Here is a 20,952-nt window from a genome sequence, read left to right on the forward strand (position 1 = left end):
TCCCTAATAAAAGCATTTAGGTGTGTAAATATACCTTTAGTATTATTTATTTATAATATTTATATATTTCAAGCCTGTAAAGTTTTTCTAATTATCTTTTTAGTATTAATTTTTAGCTTAAATACACCAAGGTCAGAGAATATGCTCTGTATTGTTTAATTACATGAAATTTGTTTAGACTTTTTAAATGTCCCAGTATATTGTCAGTTTTTAAAAAATGTTCCATGTTCATACTGTTCTTCCAGCAGTAGTCTACTACTGTGATTGCATGGAGTATTTTTTTTTCTCATTTGGTCAAAGTTGTTAATGTGTTGTCCAAATCTTCTGTAATCATTTTTGGTCTGCTTGTTTATCTCAGTTATTATCAGAAGAGTATTAAAATCTCCCCCAATTTATTTATTTATGTATTTTTATGTATTTTATGTATTTTTATTAAAAATATTTTTAAAAATTGAGGTATAGTTGTTTTACAATGTTGTGTTAGTTTTTACTGTACAGTGAAGTAGAGTACCCTGTGCTATACAGCAGGTTCTTATTAGTTAACTATTTTATACATATTAGTGTATATATGTTAGTACCAGTCTCCCAATTCATCCCACCCCCGCTTGATGTCCATACATTTGTTCTCTACATCTGTGTCTCTATTTCTGCCTTGCAAACCGGTTCATCTGTACCATTTTTTTAGATTCCACAAATATGCATTAATATACGATATTTGTTTTTCTCTTTCTGACTTACTTCACTCTGTATGACAGTGTCTAGGTCCATCCACATCTCTACAAATTACCCAATTTTGTTCCTTTTATGGCTGAGTAATATTCCACTATATATATGTACCACATCTTCTTTATCCATTCGTCTGTCAATGGACATTTAGGTTGCTTCCATGACCTGGCTATTGTAAATAGCGCTGCAACGAACATTGGGGTGCATGTGTCTTTTTGAATTATGGTTTTCTCTGGGTATATGCCCAGTAGTGGGATTGCTGGGTCATATGGTAATTCTATTTTTAGTTTTTTAAGGAACTTCCATACTCTTCTCCATAGTGTCTGTATCAATTTACCTTCCCACCAACAGTGCAAGAGTGTTCCCCTTTCTCCACACCCTCTCCAGCATTCATTGTTTGTAGATTTTCTGATGATGCCCATTCTAACTGGTGTGAGGTGATACCTCATTGTAGTTTTGAAAATCTCCCCCAGTTTAATCATGCTTCTCTGTAAAGTTCTGTCACTTTTTACTTTATACATTGTGAGATTATTATAATAGGTATATGTCCTCCTGATTAATCGATGCTTTTAGTTTTTATCATTATGAAGTGTGATGAGTGTATGTGTAAAATATATATATATATAATATTTTCCTGATGAATTGAAATGTTATGAATGGTGCCAAGTATTTTTCCTTAAAGTCAATTATTTGATAATTGATATGGCTGTGGCAGGTTTATTTGGTATTTTTATGGTGAACTTTTGGTATCCTTTTGTTTCAGTTTTTCTGGAAACTTTGTTTTAGATGTCTCTTGTAAACAGCATATATTTGTTTTTTTTGTTAATTGGTCTGACAGTTTTTATTTTTTAATTGAAGCCTATTTATATTTGTTATAATTGCCTGTGTGTTTGGATTTATGTCTACCATCTTATTTTGTGTTTTCTTTTTGTTCTGCTTGTTTATCTTTGCTTCTTTTAAATTTAATTAATTGTTTTAAATTTTATTCATTTCTTTGTACAGGCGTGGGAATTATACATTATTTTAACTATTCTTCTAGCATTTACCCTAGAAATTACTGCAACTATACTGATCAATGTCGAAAGTTAATCAATGACTTTGTCCATATATTGGATCATACCTTAAAACACTTAAACTTTTAAACTCCTGTTAGTTTCCTCCTGACATATATTCTAATTCTGTCTGGTTTTTGTTTGTGTATTTGATTTTTAAAAAGCCAAAATGCATTATTTTTATTGTTTTATAAAACTATTGTTTATTTACCTACATATTTACTACCTTCTGTGTTTTTTATTCTTCCTAGCATCTCAAATATTCCACTTGGAATCACTTTTATCCCAGATATATCTTTTAGAATAATCTGTAGTGCTAGTGGCAAACTCTCTCAAGTTTTGTTTGAATACTGTGTTTCTCTCCTTACACTGGGTACAGAATTCTAGATTGACAGTATTTTTTCTCAGCATATTGGAGATAATAGTTATCGTCAGCCACCATTTCCACTGTTACTTTTTTGAGGGTAATATGTTGTTCCTTTTTGTCTAATTTTAAATCTTCTCTTTCTGTGATATATTCTTCAGTTTTTCAATGATGAATATAGGTGTGAGTTTCTTTACATTTATTCCTCTTGGATTTGTAAGGCTCTTTGAACCTGAGAGTTGGTATCTTTCATCAGTTCTGATAATTTTTCAGCTGTTACCTTTTCAAATATTGCCCTTACTTCATCTTCCTTTCTCCTTTTGGAACCCTATTTGTACATGTGTTAGATATTTTCACTGTGTTCTTAAGGTCTTCTCCATAATTTTCATCTCTTTGTCTCTCAGTATTTCATTTTATAAAATTTCTTTATGTCAGCTTTACATTTCATAAGATCTCTTTTTAACTGCATCATTATGTTTTATTTCAATTAGTTTTTAATAGAAGTTTTCTTTGGTTCCTTTTCAAACATGCCATTTCTTACTCCCTAAACTTTTTGTCTTGTTTTTGTTTTTTGCTTGTTTGCCTGCTTTTATTTATACTTTTTTACTTTAAACATATTAATTAAATTATATTTTATCTGCTTTCAAAACGTATCCAAACTCAGACCATGTTTCATACCTCCATATTAACTACCTTGGCCCAAGACACTACATAGAATATTGCTATATTTTCCTTTTAGACTTTGCTGGTTCTGCGTTTCCTCCCATTTAACCTATTATGATTCTTTGTGACCATAAGATCAGTCTTCTAGTGACTTACTTCTCAGAGTAAAAGACAACATCCTTACAATAGTTTATAAGATATTATGTGAACTGGAACTTGATAACTTGCTAACCTAATCTTTTACTACTCTGCCTTTCACTCTGTGTGCTGCAGTCATACTGGCCTTTTGAGTATTCTTTTTACAGTAGTAGGCATATTCCCCATCTGGACTGTACATTTGCTGTTCCCTCTGCACAGAATATTCTTCTACCAGCATGGCTTACTCCCTCACTTGACTTCAGGTTTCTGCACAAATGTTTCATTGTCACTGAGGATTTACCTAACAGTCTTATATAAAACAGCAATCTCCATTCTTTTATTCCCTAAAATCCCTATTCCCCCTTGAACCTTGTATTATTCACTTATTACCATTTGACTGATTTCTTTTTTGTTTCTTTATTATTCTGTCACCATCCCTCCCCCACTAGAATGTAAGCTATACAGTAGTAAGAATGTCTTTTTTTAAAAAGTCACAGTTGTGTCCCTAATGTTTAGTACAGTCCCTGGTGCCTAGTAGGTTCTCAATAAATACTTGTTGAATAAATAAATGATTATATAGCATTGTTGAAGCCACTGTCAATATAGTGAGTAGGTACCATCATTTTGGGAAAGTCACAAATCATATTACATTAGAATACTGTGGTTCACCTTCTATGACTTTTCAGATTTCTTCTTCTTTTATTATTATTGTTGTTTTTGGTGTACTTATTTGGTTACGATTGGAGAAAGCTTCTGGCAAACTTGAGATAATTGTGTTTAATTTAGGTCATGGATCAGAAAAATAAGTATAATTTTTAGCATTTTTTAATATTTTCAGAAAAGAAATTTTTTAGGCTATCTGACTATAAAAACCCATTATATATAGCTGTCTAAAACAGTTTGCTGTTTACAAATGTTTAATAGATTTTATTTAATTCCATGTAAGTCCCCTAGAGCCCCCAAATAAATCTCCTACCTGATTTTGCCTGTCCTTTTGAGGTTACAATGCAGTGCTCTCTAAAAATAGACAAAGATTAGTAGGAGGCCTAGATTACAAATACTTCAATGTGATTTTTGAAATGAGGACAGCATAAGTTACATATACTTGTACTAGTGTAATTCAATTCCAGAAGGTATATGATACTTGTATTAAAGATCATCTTACATTCCTAACACCAAGTGAAATGCTGTGCTATTAAAAGACCCATATCAGACATCATCTATGTGAAACTTCATAACCCTCCCTTGACAGATTTAACTCCTCCCTATTTTCTTAGTACCATAAACTTTGATCATACAGTTTAATAAGAGATATAATAGTTTATTTTTATACCTTATTTTCATTAAATTTGGGAGGCCTTCAGGATGGGAGTTCTGTGTTTTTGTATCTCAAGAAAATGCCCAAATGTTGATTTAAAGAACAAATGAATGAAAATGCTTCAGATATATTTTTCTATATTATGTCACTGGTTATTAGCATTAAAAAATTATAAAAATGGTGTGGACCATACCACCAGTGGACCATAAAGATAGTAAAAGTTAATACATGCCTAAATATGATTTTTTACCTAAGTAAAATAATGTACTTCACACAATTAGTTCATTAAGTACATTTCTGTTGTTGCTCTTTTTTCATCTACTTAGATTATGTTTTGTCATATAATTATGTAACATCTGTATGGTCAGGGAACATTTTTTATTTTCAGACGTGCAAACACATGCAATTGGAGTTTGTTTGTGGTCCATGGCAGGTCCAGACACTCTTGTTTGGAATTTAAGAAATGTCTCTATCTCTCTCTTTCTCTGTCATTGGAAACTGCATGACACAGTAGACCAGTTGGATTTAATTGATATCTACAGGACATTACATCCAAAAAACAACCCAGAATACACATTCTTTTCAAGCACTCATGGAATGGTCTCTAGGATAGGCAACATACTAGGTCACAAAACAAGCCTCAGCAAATTTAAAAGGATAGAAATTATTTCAGGCATCTTTTCTGACCACAGTTGTATGAAACTAGAAATCAACGATAGAAAGAAAAACAGGAAAAGAATTAACACATGGAGACTAAACAACATGCTACTAAAAATCCAGTGGGTCAACAATATGATCAAAGAAGAAATTAGAAAATACCTTAAGATAAATGAAAATGAAAACACAGTCTTACAAAATCTATGGTATACAGCAAAAGCTGTTTTAAGAGGGAAGTTCATAGGGATACAGACCTTGCTCAAGAAACAAGAAAAATCTCAAACAACCTAACCTACCAGCCAAAATAATTAGAAAAAGAACAGACAAAACCCAAAGTCAGCAGAAGGAAGGAAATAATAAAGATCAGAGAGGAAATAAATACAATAGACATAAAAATATCAATAAAATCAAGAGCTGTTTTTTTGAAAAGATAAAATTGACAACCTCTAACCATGCTCACCAAGAAGAAAAGAGACTCAAATAAACAAAATAAGACATAAAAGAGGAGAAATAACAACAGATACCACAGAAATACAAAAAAATCATAAGAGAGTACTATGAAAAGTTATATGCCAACAAATTGGACAACCTAGACAAAATGGAGAAGCTTCTAGAAACATACAGCCTGCCAAAACTGAGTCAAGAAGAAATAGATGAATTGAATAGATGATCACTAGAAGTGAAATAGAATCTGTCATTTAAAAAACTCCCTCCAAATCAAAGTCAAGGTCCAGACAGCTTCACTGGGGAATTCTACCAAACATACAAAGAAGAACTTATACCTATCCTGCTCAAATTATTACAAAAAATTGAAGAGGAGGGAACACTCCCAAATTCATTCTATGAAGCCACCATCACCCTGATACCAAAACCAGACAAAGACACTACAAAAAAAGAAAATTACAGGCCTAAGTCCTTCATGAATATAGATGGGAAAATCCTCAACAAAATATTAGCAAACCAAATCCAACAATACATACATACCATCATCAAGTTGGATTCATTCCAGAGTCACAAGGATGGCACAGCATACCCAAATCAATCAGTGTGATACACCACATTAACAAAAGGAAACACAAAAACCACATGAGCATCTTAATAGGTGCAGAAAAAGCATTTGACCAAGTTCAGTGTCCATTTATGATAAAAATTCTCACCAAAGTGGGTATAGAGGGAACATATCTCAACATAATAAAAGACATTTATGACACATCCACAGCTAACGCAATTCTCAATGGTGGAAAACTGAAAGACTTCCCACTGAATTCAGGAATAAGACGAGGATGCCCACCCTCACCACTTTTATTCCACATAGTATTGGAAGTCCTAACCACAGCAGTCAAACAAGAAAAAGATATAAAAGATATCCAGATTGGAAGGGAAGAGGTGAAGCTATCAGTATTTGCAGATGGCATGATAGTCTATGCGGAGAACCCTAAAGTCTCCACACAAAAACTATTAGAACTAATAAATGAATTCAGCAAGATAGCAATATATAATATTAATATACAGGAATCCATTGTATTTTTTTACACTAACAATGAAATATCAGAAAAAGGATGTAAAAAGAATCCTGTTTAAAATAACATTAAAAAAATAAAATACCTAGGTGTAAACCTAACCAAGGAGGTGAAAGACCTATACACTGAAAACAATAAAACATTGATAAAGGAAATTGAAGATGATTCAAAGAAATGGAAAGATATCCCATGCTCCTGAAAGGATTAATATTGTTAAAACGGCCATACTATCCAAAGCAATCTGTGGATTTAATGCAATCCCTATCAAAATACCCATGACATTTTTCACAGAACTAGAACGAATGGTCCTAGAATTTTTATGGAACCACAATGACCTAGAATTGCCAAAGCAATCCTGAGGAAAAAGAACAAAGCTGGAGGCATAACCCTCCCAGACTTCAGACTATACTACAAAGCAACAGTAATCAAAACAGCATGGTTTTGGCACAAAAACTGATATGTGGATCAATGGGACAGAATAGAGAGCCTAGAAGTAAACCCACACACCTACAGTCAATTAATCTATGACAAAGGAGGCAAGAATATACAATGGAGACAAGACAGTCTCTTCAGTAAGTGGTGTTGGGAAGGCCAGACAACTGCATGTAAATCAGTGAAATTAGAACACTTCCTCACACCATATACAAAAATAAGCTCAAAATGGCTTAAAGACCTAACTATATGATATGACACCATAAAACTAGAAGAGAATATAGGCAAAACATTCTCTGAGATAAATCATAACTATATTTTCTTAGATCAGTCTCCCAAGGCAAAAGAAATCAAACAAACAAACAAAAAAACACATGGGGCCGAATCAAACGTAAAAGCTTTTGCACCGCCCAGGAAACCGTCAACAAAATGAGAAGACAAAGTATGGACTGGGAGGAGATATTTGCAAATGATGTGACTGACAGAGGGTTAATATTTAAAATATACAAATAGCTCATACAACTCAATATTGAAAAAACAGTCAATGTAATCAGAAAGTGGGTAGAAGACCCGAATAGAAATTGTTCCAAAGAAGACATACAGGGCTTCCCTGGTGGCGCAGTGGTTGGGAGTCCGCCTGCCGATGCAGGGGACACGGGTTCGTATCCCGATCCGGGAAGATCCCACATGCCGCGGAGCGGCTGGGCCCGTGAGCCATGGCCACTGAGCCTGCGCGTCCGGAGCCTGTGCTCCGCAACGGGAGAGGCCACAACAGTGAGAGGCCCATATACCGCAAAAAAAAAAAAAAAAAAAAAAAAAGAAGACATACAGATGGCCAACAGGCACATGAAAAGATGCTCAACATCACTAATTATTAGAGAAATGCAAATCAAAACCACAATGAGGTGTTACCTCACAGAGGGCAGAATGGCTATCTTCAAATGCTGGAGAAGGTGTGGAGAAAAGGGAACTCTCCTACACTGTTGGTGGGAATGCAAATTGGTGCAGCCACTATGGACAACAGTATGGAGGTTACTTAAAAAGCTAAAAATAGAGCTACCATATAATCCAACAATCCCACTCCTGGACATATATCCAGAAAAGGCAAAAACTCTAATTCGAAAATATATGTGCACCCCAGTGTTCATAGCAACATGGTTTACAATAGCCAAGACATGGAAACAACTGAAATGCCCATTAACAGACGACTGGTTTAAGAAGATGTGATATACGTATACATACGTATGTATATGTATATGTATACATATGTATGTATATGTATACACACACACACACACACACAATGGAATATTTACTCAGTCATAAAAAAAAAATGAAGTGTTGTCATTTGGACCTAGAGAGTATTATACTTAGTGAAGTAATTCAGACAGAGAAAGACAAATATTATATGGTATCATATGTGGGATCTAAAAAATAATACAAATGAATACAAAACAGAAACAGACTCACAGATATAGAAAACAAATTTACGGTTACCAAAGGGAAAAGGGAGGGGGGAGGGATAAATTAGGGGTATGGGGATAACAGATACAGACTACTATATATAAACTAGATAAGCAACAAGGATTTACTATATAGCACATAGGATTATGTTCAATATCTTGTAATAACCTAAATGGAAAATAATCTAGGAAAAAATATATCTGAATCACTTTGCTATATACCTAAAACTAACACAATATTGTAAAACAACTATACTTAATTTTTAAAAAGAGAGATTTCAGAAGGATTCCAGTCAGTGGCTAGTAGATCCTCCTGGCTAGACTAAAGAGCTGAAAAATCTTAAGGCTGTTGTCCGATAGAACTTTAACATTCTGCGCAAATTGGAGAGAGGCCTGTCTAGAGAAGAATTGAGGGTGTGACCTCTCTTGAATGGAGAGGACTAAAGTCAGACTCATAGGAAATTCATTGTTTTAAAGAGAGTTCTACTGGTGGAAGCACCACAGTGTGAACTGAGATGGCTCTAGTTACACAAAGACTTCTGGGGGCCCAAGTTTCTTTGAGTAGGGACAGAGTGAGAAAGCCAATCAGCTGCCAACAAGGGCTATTTCTCATGGAAATGCAAAGACCCCTCCAAGGGCAGAGCTCTGAAGAACAAAGGACTGCAGTCTATTCTACTTAGTAAAGCACACTTTCCTGACTTTTCTCTTCCCTGTCTCCTCACTGTGCTCCCTGAGATGACCGTCAAGTAAATTTCCCATTTTCAAGTTCTTGTCTCAGGGTCTGATTTTGGAAAATCAGACTATGATGCCAGGCATCCTTATTTTGTCCTCAACTATAGTGGAAACTCCACTAGTGTTTTCCCACTAAGTATGATGCTGGATAACTCTGGAGAGAAGGGTTGAGTGACCCAAGACCTGGCAAGAAGACACATGTATAGGGATAAGCTGAGGAGGATGAGGAGTCCCAAGAATAAGATAGATTTGAGGGCCAGCAGAGGGTCATGGCCAGTGAGAAAGTTGGGGTAGGGAATAAAATAGCACTAGTGCTTTAGGGTGGAGATGTCTAATATTCAACTTTTAATTGTTACCTGTCTTGTAGTGTCATTTCCTACCACTACTCTAAACTTTCAATAAGAGTCTGCTGTCCATTAAAAAAAACGGTGGTGAAAGATAGGTATGAAGTGTCCAACTATTTTTTTATCACTGTTTTTATTATAGATTAGTTGTTGAATTCCATCAGGTTCATTTTATGAACATCGTGACTCATCTACTCTTCTCCAGAATGATCATTATGAATAAAGCTACTGTGAACATTTTTGTATATGTCTCCCATTAAACATGTCCACACATTTTGGGGATATATATACATAGAAGTGGCATTGCTGGATTATAAAGTGGGCATTTCTTCACTGTTAGTAGACACTGCCAGTTTTCTCAAGTGGTTATATCATTCACATTCCCACCAGCAGTGCATGGGAGTCTGAGATTACCTGTGGTGTTGTCAACACTTGTTATTGTTAGTTTTTTTATTTTCAGTCATTCTGATAGATGTGAAGTGTTATTTCATTATAGCTTTAATTTTCACTTCATGATTACCAAAGAAGTTGAGCATTTTTTCATGTGGTTAGTAGTCATTGGATACTGTCTTTCGGGAAGTGCCTGTTCAGCTCCTGTGTCCGTTTTTCCATTGTGTTAATATTTTGCTCACTGATTTATAAAATTTCGTTAAACACATTTTTAAAACAACTTAAATATGGGGGTTAAGATGGGCTGAAGTAAAAGCATGGGAAAAGATATACCATGCAAAGGCTAACAGAAAGCTGGTATCGCTTTAGTAATATCAGATAAAGTAAAGTTTAAAGCAAGAAGCGTAATTGTTAGAGATAAAAAGGGATGTTTCACAGTCATTAAAATGGACAGTCCTCCAGAAAGATATAGCAATTCTAAATTTGTATGTGTAAAATATAGCCTCAAAATACAGAAAGCCAAAGCTGATAGAACTAAAAGGAGAAACAGACAAATTCAAAGTCACAGAGAAATATTAATACACTTCTTTCAGTAACTAATGGAACAAGCAGGCCAAATATCAGTAGTGTTATAAAGGATTGGAGCAATATGATTAACAACTTTGACTTAATTCACATATGTAGAGCATTTTATCCAACACCTACAGTGTACATATTCTTTTCAAGGGCACATCGAAAGATTAACAAAATTAATTGTATCCTGGATTATAAAGCAAGTCTCATATTTCACAACATTGAAGTAACAGAGAATATGTTCTCTAATCACAATGAAATAAGCTCAGAATTAATAACAAAAAGATAATTAGAAAAGCCCCAAATACTGATAGTTAAGCAATATTCTTATAAATAATAAAGAAGAAATCACAGTGGAATTTTTAAATATTTTGAACTAAATGACAATGACATACCAAAATTTGTGGGATACAGCTAAAGACATTTATGGCCCTAAAAGCATCAAGTTGAAAAGAAGAAAGACTGAAAAATCTGAAACAAGCATTCTTTTCCAAGAAGTTGAAAAAAAAATCAGAAAAACTAAACTGCAAGAAAGTGAAAGGAAGGAAATAATAAATATGAACAAAAATTAAAACTGAAACAAACAAAATTAAAATTAAAACCTCTTGAAACAGACAGAATAAAACAAACAAAATCCCCAAAGCTCTTTGTCCTGTATTTTCCCATTTCAGTAAATAGAAATTTTATCCTATCATGTGCTCTGAATTTGGAATCAACCTTGACTGCTCTCTTTCTCTCACACCTCACATTTATCAGGTGATCCTATAGATGGGGGGGTCCCCAAGTCCCAGTCCGCAGACCAGTACAGGTCCGTGGCCTGTTAGGAATTGGGCCACACAGCAGGAAGTGAGTGGCGAGCGAGCATGCCGCTCCCCATTGCTTGCATTACCGCCTGAATCATCCCCCACCAACCCCTGTGGAAAAATTGTCTTCCACGAAACTGGTCCCTGGTGCCATAAAGGTTGGGGACCGCTGCTATAGGTTATACCTTAAAAATATATCCAAAATCCAGTCACTTCTCAATCCCTTTGTTGATTACAGCCTGACCTAAGCCATCATTATCTCTTACCTGGATAACTGCTGTAATTTCTTAATTGATCTCTGTATTCCCTCTCTTAGCCCAGTTCTTCATATGATAGTCAGAATTACCTTGTAAAACCTTCATGTCACTCTTGCTCTCTTATCTTTCCAGTCCCTTTCCATTTCTCTTGGCATAAAAGCCAAAGAAAGCCCTTACAATTACCAAGGAGACCCTGAATAATTTGCTCACCTCGTCTTATTTTTTGCCTTCTTCCTGTCCCTCCCTGAGCTGCAACCATACTAGCCATCTTGCTGTTCTTCAGACATGCTATTGAATCTCTAGGCTGTCACACTTGCTGTTCCTTTTCCCAAATATCCACTTGGCTTACCTCACTTCAGAACTCTGCTAAGTCTCACCTTATTAATGAAATCTTCTCAATCAACCCATAAAACAGCAATCCCCTTCCCCCATACTTGGCACTCCCTACTTTTTTTCTGTAATATATGCCTGGCACCTAGTAGACGCTCAAGTGTTTATTTGTTAAATGAATAAATTCATGGATGGAACTATTCAAGTGGTTACTACCGGAAGTGATGTGAAAGTAATATCTATGTAGGAAAAACTTCCCAAACCTGTTTATTTCAGGATACAATGCTCTGATTCTTCTGTTTTTTTGTTTAATCTTGAAATAAGTTTAGGCTTACAGAAGAGTTACAAAAATAATACAGAGAGAGGGCTTCCCTGGTGGTGCAGTGGTTAAGAATCCGCCTGCCAATGCAGGGGACACGGGTTCAATCCCTGGTCAGGGAAGATCCCATATGCCATGGAGTAACTAAGCCCGTGCACTACAACTACTGAGCCTGCACTCTAGAGCCTGTGAGCCACAGCTACTGAGCCCGCGTACCACAACTACTGAGCCCACGTGCCACAACCACTGAAGCCCACGCACATAGAGCCTGTGCTCCACAACAAGAGAAGCCACCGCCATGAGAAGCCCATGCACTGCAATGAAGAGTAACCCCTGCTCGCTGCAACTAGAGAAAGCCTGCATGCAGCAATGGAGACCCAACACAGCCAAAAAATAATAATACAGAGAGTTACTGTATACCCTTCACCCAGCATCTCTTAATGTTAATACCTTATATAATCATAATACAACTATCAAAAGTAAGAAATTAGCATTGGTACAATGCTGTTAACGAAAGTACAGACTTTATTTGAATTTCACTGATTTTTCCACTAGTAGTTTTTTTCTGTCCCAGAGTCCAGTCTAGAATTCCCTATTTCATTTAGTCATCATGTCTCCTTAATTTCTTCTGGCCGGTAACAATATCTCAGTCTTTCCTTATCTTTCAAGACCTTAAGACTTTTAAAAGTACTAGTCAGGCATTTTGTAGGATCTCCCTCAATTTGGACTTATCTGATGTTTTCTCATGATTAGGTCAAGGTTTTGCATTTTTGAAAAATACCACAGAAGTGATATGGCCTTGTATCAGGGGAGACATGGTATCAGTGTGTCTTATTACTGGTGATATTACCTTTGATCATGTGGTTAAAATAGTGTCTTCTGGGTTTCTCCACTGTAAAATTACTATTTTTTTCCTTTGTAATTAATAAATATTTTGGAAGAGATATTTTGATAAATAGTTTGATAAATATTCTTTTTCTCCTGATACTTTCAGATATTAATTTTAGTATTCATCAGTGGATCTTGCTTGAAGCAATTATTATGTGCTATTCCAATCATGATTTTTTTCATTCCTTCTATATTTATTAGTTGGAATTCTTCTGTAATGAAGACTTATTCCTTCTCCCCCCATTTATTTATTCAATAATTTATTTATAAAAGTGTGGGTTTATATTTGTTTTATTCTTTGGGTTATAATCTATTACTGTTACTGTTTATTTTGTTTAAATTGGTCCAGCTTTGACATCCATCTTATTTTTAGACATGCACCCATCTTATTTCTCTTGAGCACTTCCTTACTTTCTGGCACCATGAGATGCTCCAGCTCATCTTGTATTTTTCTTGCTCTGCCCTGAAATCAGCCACTGCTCTGTGGAATCCTGGTTCTTCTAATTGGAGAAGGATATTTAGAAACCAAGATCTGGATACTGTTTCATCTTTTATAGCCTTTTTTTGTGTCCTGGCACTCTTTTTCTTCTTCTTCTTTTTTCATAGTCCTACCACCATGAAAACCTCTGAAAAACTTGACTTATATCTAGAGGAAAGTTAACATTATTAGAAGAGAATTTTCTGATAGGAATATCAGAAAACCACTATGTGTAACTCCGTCATTTGCTTTTGTGCATGTGTTGAACAGATTTTATTTAGTTCTATTTTAATCCTCTAAAGCTTAGAAGTAGATTTTAAATATGATTTTTGGCCTGTCCTCACAGTGTTACAATGTAATCGTTTCTAAAAATACGCATGGGATAGTAAAAGTCTTAGATTTCAAGTACTTTGTGATTTGAGGATTAGGGAGGCATAAATTACATAGCCTTATACTAGTGTAAATTAACCTCAGAAGTTAAAATATATTTCAAGTAAAGACTGACTTAAATTGTTATCACAAAGTGCTGTGATAGATAATAAAGATCCAGGTCAGTCACACCTGTAAAATTTTAGAGCTCTTCCTCAGCATAATTGCCTGCCTTCTACATGTCCTTTAACAATAGGGACTTCAGTAATACAATTACTAGTAATAGTAATTACTAGTAATGAATTTGCACATCTTATTCTCATTGAACTTGGAGGCTCCAAGGACTGGAATTCTGGATGTATTTATTTATTTATTATTTATTTTTATTTTTGGCTGAGTTGGGGTCTTTGTTGTCGCGCACAGGCTCTCTCTAGTTGTGGCGGGCGGGGGCCACTCTTCGTTGCAGTGCATGGGCCTCTCATTGCAGTGGCCTCTCCTGCTGCGGAGCACAGGCTCCAGGCGTGCGGGCTTCAGCAGTTGTGGTTCACAGGCTCAGTAGTTGTGGCTCGCAGGCTCCAGAGCACAGGCCCAGCAGTTGTGGCTCACGGGCCCAGTTGCTCCGTGGCATGTGGGATCTTCCCGGACTAGGGCTCGAACCCATGTCCCCTGCATTGGCAGGCGGATTCTCAACCACTGCGCCGCCAGGGAAGCCCTGGATTTATTTTTTTGTGTCCTATTTAGATGCCCAGATGTTGGTTTATGAATGAAAAAATGTACCTCAGAATATGTGACTCTACATTTTATTAGATTACTAATAATTAATTCTCAAATATCTCTAAAGAGAGTAAAAGTTAATGTGAATCTAAATGAGTCTGTTTACCAAATAAGAAGAGATATGATAGTACTTCAGGTTCATTTAGTTTCAGTTATGTTTCTCTAAGCATAGAACAAGTTCTGTATGTAGTTATATAGCATCTGTAAAGATGAGACGTTTCTTATTTTCAACTATGAAATTAATGGGATGTGTTTGAGGTCCATGACTAGTTCATAACTCACTTATTAATAATTAAGTAAACTTGACCCCTTTTTGTTTTTGAGAACTGCATCAGACTCAGGATTCTAAAATTTCAGTTTGATTCCCATGGTATCTTCTTCTCTGCTTTTTTTTTTTTGACCCTTTACCATCTCACCCCCTACTCTATCCTTCTTTGTTCATTCTTGCTTCTCTGTCCCATCAGTCTTTGGTTCTCTGTCCCATATAAGACATATAAGAGTATATGTCCCATATACGCTTGCTTCTTTCTATCATGTGTCCTTACTTCTCTCATGTGTTATTGCATCTTTATCCCCCCTCCCTCCCTTCCTTCCATCAGTCATTCTTTCCGTATTTCCTTCTGGGAGTACACATATCTATCCTCTGCTTCCATATATCCAGACCTCATTCCATCCTTCCTTTTCTTATTCCTTCTCTCTCTCCAGCTGTTCTGTCCTATCATTCCTTCTGTTCATTCAAAGCGAAGGTCCTTTCTTCCATCAGTTCTTCTTTTCCTTTATCTAGTCTAATGACTACCATATATGTACTGATGAATTCCAATTTTATATCTTCCACCCACACACTTCTACCTTGGACTCCAGATTTAACAATCCCACTTCCTGTGCTATATTACCTCCTGAATTCCTACCAAGATACCAACTGCTCTTATCATTTTCACTATTACCACTGTTATTCATGCCACCATCATCTCTCCTCTAGAGCAGTATAGTAGCCTCCTAAGTAGTCTTCCTATTTCTGCCCTTTGCCTGATACTCATTTTCTACCCAGCAGTCCAAGTGATTATTTTAAAAGTTGTCATGTCATGTCCCAGTCTCTGCTCAAAACCTTTCAAAGGATTCCTATCTTTTTTTTATTGAGGTAACATTGGTTTATAGGTTTCATGTGTAAATTATATTTTAATTTATGTGTACACTGTAGCATGCTTACCACTAATACAGTGACCGTACAGTTAACCCCCTTTACCTATTTTGCGCTTCCATCCTCTCTGGTAACCACCAATCTTATTTTTCACAGATGAAAATAGAGATCTTATTTTTTTCTTTTTTCCCCAGCTTTATTGAGATATAATTGACATGTAACTAGTCTTTTTCTGAAGAAGAGAAATTTCACATAGGACCGTTAGACTACTGAAAAGCATTACACATAGATCTGGGAAAGCATGCTTTTGAACACGTTAGACATTTTATTTAGTTATGTGTAAATCCTTTAAAGCCTAGAAGTACATCTTGTACTTGATTTTTGCCTAACCTGGTAGAGTCACAATGCTCTGGTTTCTCAAATTAGACAAGGAGTAAGAGTTCTAGATTATACATAGCTTTGTATGATTTTTGAGATCAGAGAGGCTTAAGTTACATAGATTGTATTAGTGTAAATCGATTCCAGAGATTGAGTGATCTTGGCCCTTTTAAACTCTATTATTAATTTTAATAATTTTCTGTGTATTCCTTTTTTTATATGTTGATAGTGTCAATACCCATATCATCTGTAAATAATCATGTTTTTGTTTCTTCTTCTCCCATCCTTACACCCTTTATCTCTTGATCTTCTTATTACTACACTTGTTAGTCCTACTAGTAACAGGTTGAACAGAAGCCGTGGCAGGCATCCTTGTCTTCTTCCCAATCCTAAAAGAAGTACTTTCAACATTTTACCATTAAATATGCTGTTTTGTGTACTTTTTGTGAATGCCCTTTTTCACATTAAGGAGGTTACCTTCTAGTCCTGGTTTGTTGAGGCTAAAATGAAATTGAATTTTAATAGCTACTCTTTCTGCATCTGTTCAGTTGGTCATGTGAAATTTCTTTATTCTATGAATGAGGTGAATACACTAACCAGTTTTTAAACATTAAACTAATCAACTTTCTGTGGATAAGCCCAACTTGATCATGATGTATATTTTTTAATGTATTGTTGTATTTGGCTTGCTAATATGGTATGCTTGTGAGTGAGCTTAGTTTGTGATTTTCCTTTTGTACTGTCCTTGTCTGATTTTGGTATCAAGGTAAATCTCACCTCATAAAGTGAGTTAAGGAGTGTTCCTTTTTTGTCTATTCTCTGTATGAGGTTAGAATCCTCTGTAAAATTAAAACTGTCTATTTCATGAATGTTTGGTAGAATTCATCTGTACAGCTGACTGGCTCTTGTGTTTTCCATATAAGATTTTTAACCACGAATTCAGTTTCTTTAGTAGCTATGAGACCGTTCATGTTCTTTATTTGCTCTTGAGTCAGTTTTGGTAAGTTTTAAATTTCTTCTTGAGTCAGTTTTGGTAAGGAATTTATCCATTTTATCAAAGTTTTCAAATTTATTTGCATAAAATTTTTCATACTGCCTTATTTGCCATTTAATCCCTGCAATATCTGAGATTATATCCTCTTTTTTATTCTTAATATTGCTTATTTTGTCTGCTCTCAATTTTTCCCTTAATTTACCTTGTCAGAGTTTTACAGTATTGTTTCTTCAAGTAATAAATTTTGGCTTTGTTGTTTCTATTATGTATTTGTGTTCTCTTTTCACTAATTCCTGCTCTTGATCATTTCCTTCTTTCTTTTTCTTCTTTAGAACATAGAGAACAATAGAACAATAAACATCTTTATTACTTGAGCTAAGATTGGAGGGAGGAGGATTTGTTTGCCTTTCAGGGCATTGATTTTCCTCAGCTAGAACTCCAGCTCCTTGCATTCTAGCACATAGCCATCTGCTTGGCCACACTGGCCTGGTTTTGAAACAATGCATGCAAGGAGCTTGCCCTGCTGGAACTGCTCCTCCAGAAGACTGCTGATTTTGGCATTCTTTTTCCTTTTATCATATTTCTTCTGAATTTTCTTTTATCGTTTTTTGTTTAAAATCCCTTCCTCCTCGGAAGTCAGCTTGGCTCCCTTCTTGCGGCCCCGGGGCAATGCATAGTGGGACTCCTACCACTGTCAGAATAGTGTGCTGTCAGTGAGCACGATGCAGTTCTTCACCAGGGTCTTGGTACTGACCAGTTCATCGTTGGAGGCACTGTAAACTATAATAAGCCTCGTTTTGCACGTACAACACTCCAAGCCTCAGGGGAGGTTCCCCACGTCCAGCCTCAAGTTCCCCACGTCCAGCAACTTCTTGTTGCCTCCCTGCATGTGGAATGTGTGTATGAGGCAGGGGTCAATCTTAGTGTTGGCAGCGGGGATTCCCAGCTCATACTTCTGCTTCTTGTGGTAGGTTTTTCTCTCGTTCCTAGTCTTGTGGCGCTCGTGCCAGTTGTTCCAAGATATGGCTATTGCTCAGTGCTGGCTGGAAAGAGATCATTTCCTTCTTTATATTTTTTAAAGATTTATTCTGCTGTTTTCCTAACTCAATTTCAAGTCTTTTTTTCTAATGCAAGGATTTAAGCCTATATATTTTCTTCTAATACCTCTTTTTTGTTGTTTTTCATTCTGTGCATTTTAGTTATATTTTTTTCATTATCATTCAGTTTTAGGTATTTACTAAAATCCATTGTGATGTTCTTTGTCTGATAAATTGTTTGGAGAAGTGTTTTTTTTTTTTTTGCGGTACGTGGGCCTCTCACTGTTGTGGCCTCTCCTGTTGCGGAGCACAGGCTCTGGACGCGCAGGCTCAGCGGCCATGGCTCACGGGCCTAGCCGCTCCGTGGCATGTGGGATCTTCCCGGACCAGGGCACGAACCCATGTCCCCTGCATCGGCAGGCGGACTCTCAACCACTGCGCCACCAGGGAAGCCCGGAGAAGTGTTTTTTAATTTCAAAATGTATGATAGATACCAATTCCTTTAAATCTGTTGAATAGTATTATGACCTAGTACAGGGTCAATTTTCATGAGTATTCCATGTATACTTGCATAAACGTTCTCTACTTATTGGATATAATGTTCTCTGACTGCTTTGTATCTTATGTCTTTGTCTTTGGTTTTGTGTAGTTTCTAGATGTGGATGTATCTAGATGGTGTATGGTGTATCTAGATGTGGATCCTTTCTCTGTCTCTGTCTCATCTCTCCTTCTCTGTATCTCTGCTTACTTTTATCTGTTCTTTATTTCTGTTTTTATTTCCCCTCCTCTCCATCCCACCTCCCAACCATATCCCCATGTACCTCTCTTTTTTACCCTGCTTGAGATTCATGAGCTTCTTGAATTGATATCTTTCAGTGGTTCTGGAAAATTCTCAGTAATTTTCAGTTCTCTTATTCTGCAACTCAGATTAAGTTCTTACTTCCTTGTGTATTTTATGATTGATTGATTGATTTTTGCTGGAACTTTTTCTGTAGAAATTGAAGCATGGGTTGAAGTTGAGAATCCAGAGAGGATTTATAATTTCTTTTAACAATTATCTCAGATCACAACCAACCTGGGACCACGTTAAATGCAATGATATGCTTAAGACGTTTGGTACCGTTTAAATTCCATGAATTTACATTGAGATTATGCATGGGGGGGGATGCACAAGAATTTTTTAATAAAATAAATAATTTTAGATTTATAGAAAATGTGCAAATATAATACAGAGAGTTCCTGATTACTCTATACCCAGTTTCCCCCAATATTAACATCTTACGTTACCACCGTATTTTTGTCAAAACTAAGAAATCATAGCACTAGCTGAATTCCAGACTGTATTCAGATTTCCACTAATGTTCTTTTTGTGTTCCAGGATTTCATCCAAATTACCACATTGCATTTAGTCATGTGTCCTTAGTCTCCTCTGTCCTGTGACAGTTCCTCAGGCTTCCCTTGTTTTTTATGACCTTTTTGATTTAGAGTACTGGTCATGTATCTTGTAGAATAGTCTTCAATTTAGTTTTGTCTGATGTTTTTCTCATCTGTGGAGTGGGGTTATGGGTTTTGTGGAAAATACCACAAAGGTGAAGTGTTTTTCTCATCATATCATATACCAAGATGTACATGATACATGACTGACTTATCACTGATGATGTTTGCTCCGATATGTGGTTGCAATACTGTTTGCCAGTTTTCTCCACTGTGAAATTACTATGTTTAACCTTTCCATTCAGGAATGGGAGATTTTATTTTCTTTCAGCCCAGACTGAGTAGAGACAGGCAAGTTTCCTTCCTGTCCTATTAAGATTTATGTCTTATTTACATTTGAACTGTGGATGGAGCTCTTTAAAGCCCAGGTTTTATATTGAGGGTCTATTATTAGTTTCCTCAGTTGGATGGGCCTTGGGCTTTATCTCCTGTCCTCCTCAACCTGGATTATGTTTAAGCTTTCCAGGGCTCTGTAGAAATCCTCAAGGCTAAAGCTGACCTTAGCACTCTGCTTAACCTCTTATGATTCCTTACTTTTGGGACAGTCCAGTGAATTATGTTTAAAAGTTTCCTTTTGTTGTTTTTTGTTAACTTTTTGTTAGTTATTTCCATTGAGGTATCTTAATCCAATGTACTGTCAGCAACAGAAGTTAGTAGGTTTCTTTTGACATTGATTTTGAATATTTTTAAAAGTGTTAACACTTGTGTTGGGGGGAAATACAGCTTAGACTTAGAAAGTATGTTGCTTGTAGTCGTTCTCCCAATTCCTCACTCCCCCGACCCAAACACACACAGTTCTTATGAGTTTCTTAATTTAAGGATACTGTTTTCTCTGCTTTGATTGATCTTTCCTACTTGATCCTCATGATCAACACCTATTGATTCCAAACTCTGTTCAAGTGTTTTCTTCCTCATGCCTTCTCCTGTCTCCTTTCCCCTGCCCCCACACACAGAGTTTGATTTCTTCTGTGCTGCCATAATATACCCTTCATTAAGAAATATGAAGACATATATATCAGTGTTGGTTTGAATATTATGGTAGATATTATTATTGTTCATCATTATTCACCTGCAGGAAGTTTATGCTTCTGCCTTCTTGAAGTTTGGCTTGCCCATGTAACCTGCTTTAACCAATTATATGTGAGCAGAAATGCCTTGCCTGCAGTAGATACATAGCATGAGTGAGAAATAAACTTTATTTATTTTAAGACACTGAGCTTTGAGAGTTGTTTGTTACCTCAGTGTAACCTAACATATTGTCTTAATTGACACACATGCTCATCCCTCATCTTGAAGGCAAAAGCTGTATTTTAGTCGTCTT

General features: G+C 35.9%; 1 protein-coding gene and 1 pseudogene across 4 annotated transcripts in view; one reads left to right on the top strand and one right to left on the bottom strand.

The window, feature by feature from the left end:
- The window catches only part of CRY1 (cryptochrome circadian regulator 1), a 94,545-nt gene that overhangs the window by 31,253 nt on the left and 42,340 nt on the right, over positions 1 to 20,952 (top strand). The window lies entirely within an intron of this gene.
- LOC116760080 lies at positions 17,429 to 19,294 on the bottom strand (annotated as a pseudogene).

Source organism: Phocoena sinus, chromosome 10, assembly GCF_008692025.1.
Source record: "Phocoena sinus isolate mPhoSin1 chromosome 10, mPhoSin1.pri, whole genome shotgun sequence".
Classification (NCBI taxonomy): domain Eukaryota; kingdom Metazoa; phylum Chordata; class Mammalia; order Artiodactyla; family Phocoenidae; genus Phocoena; species Phocoena sinus.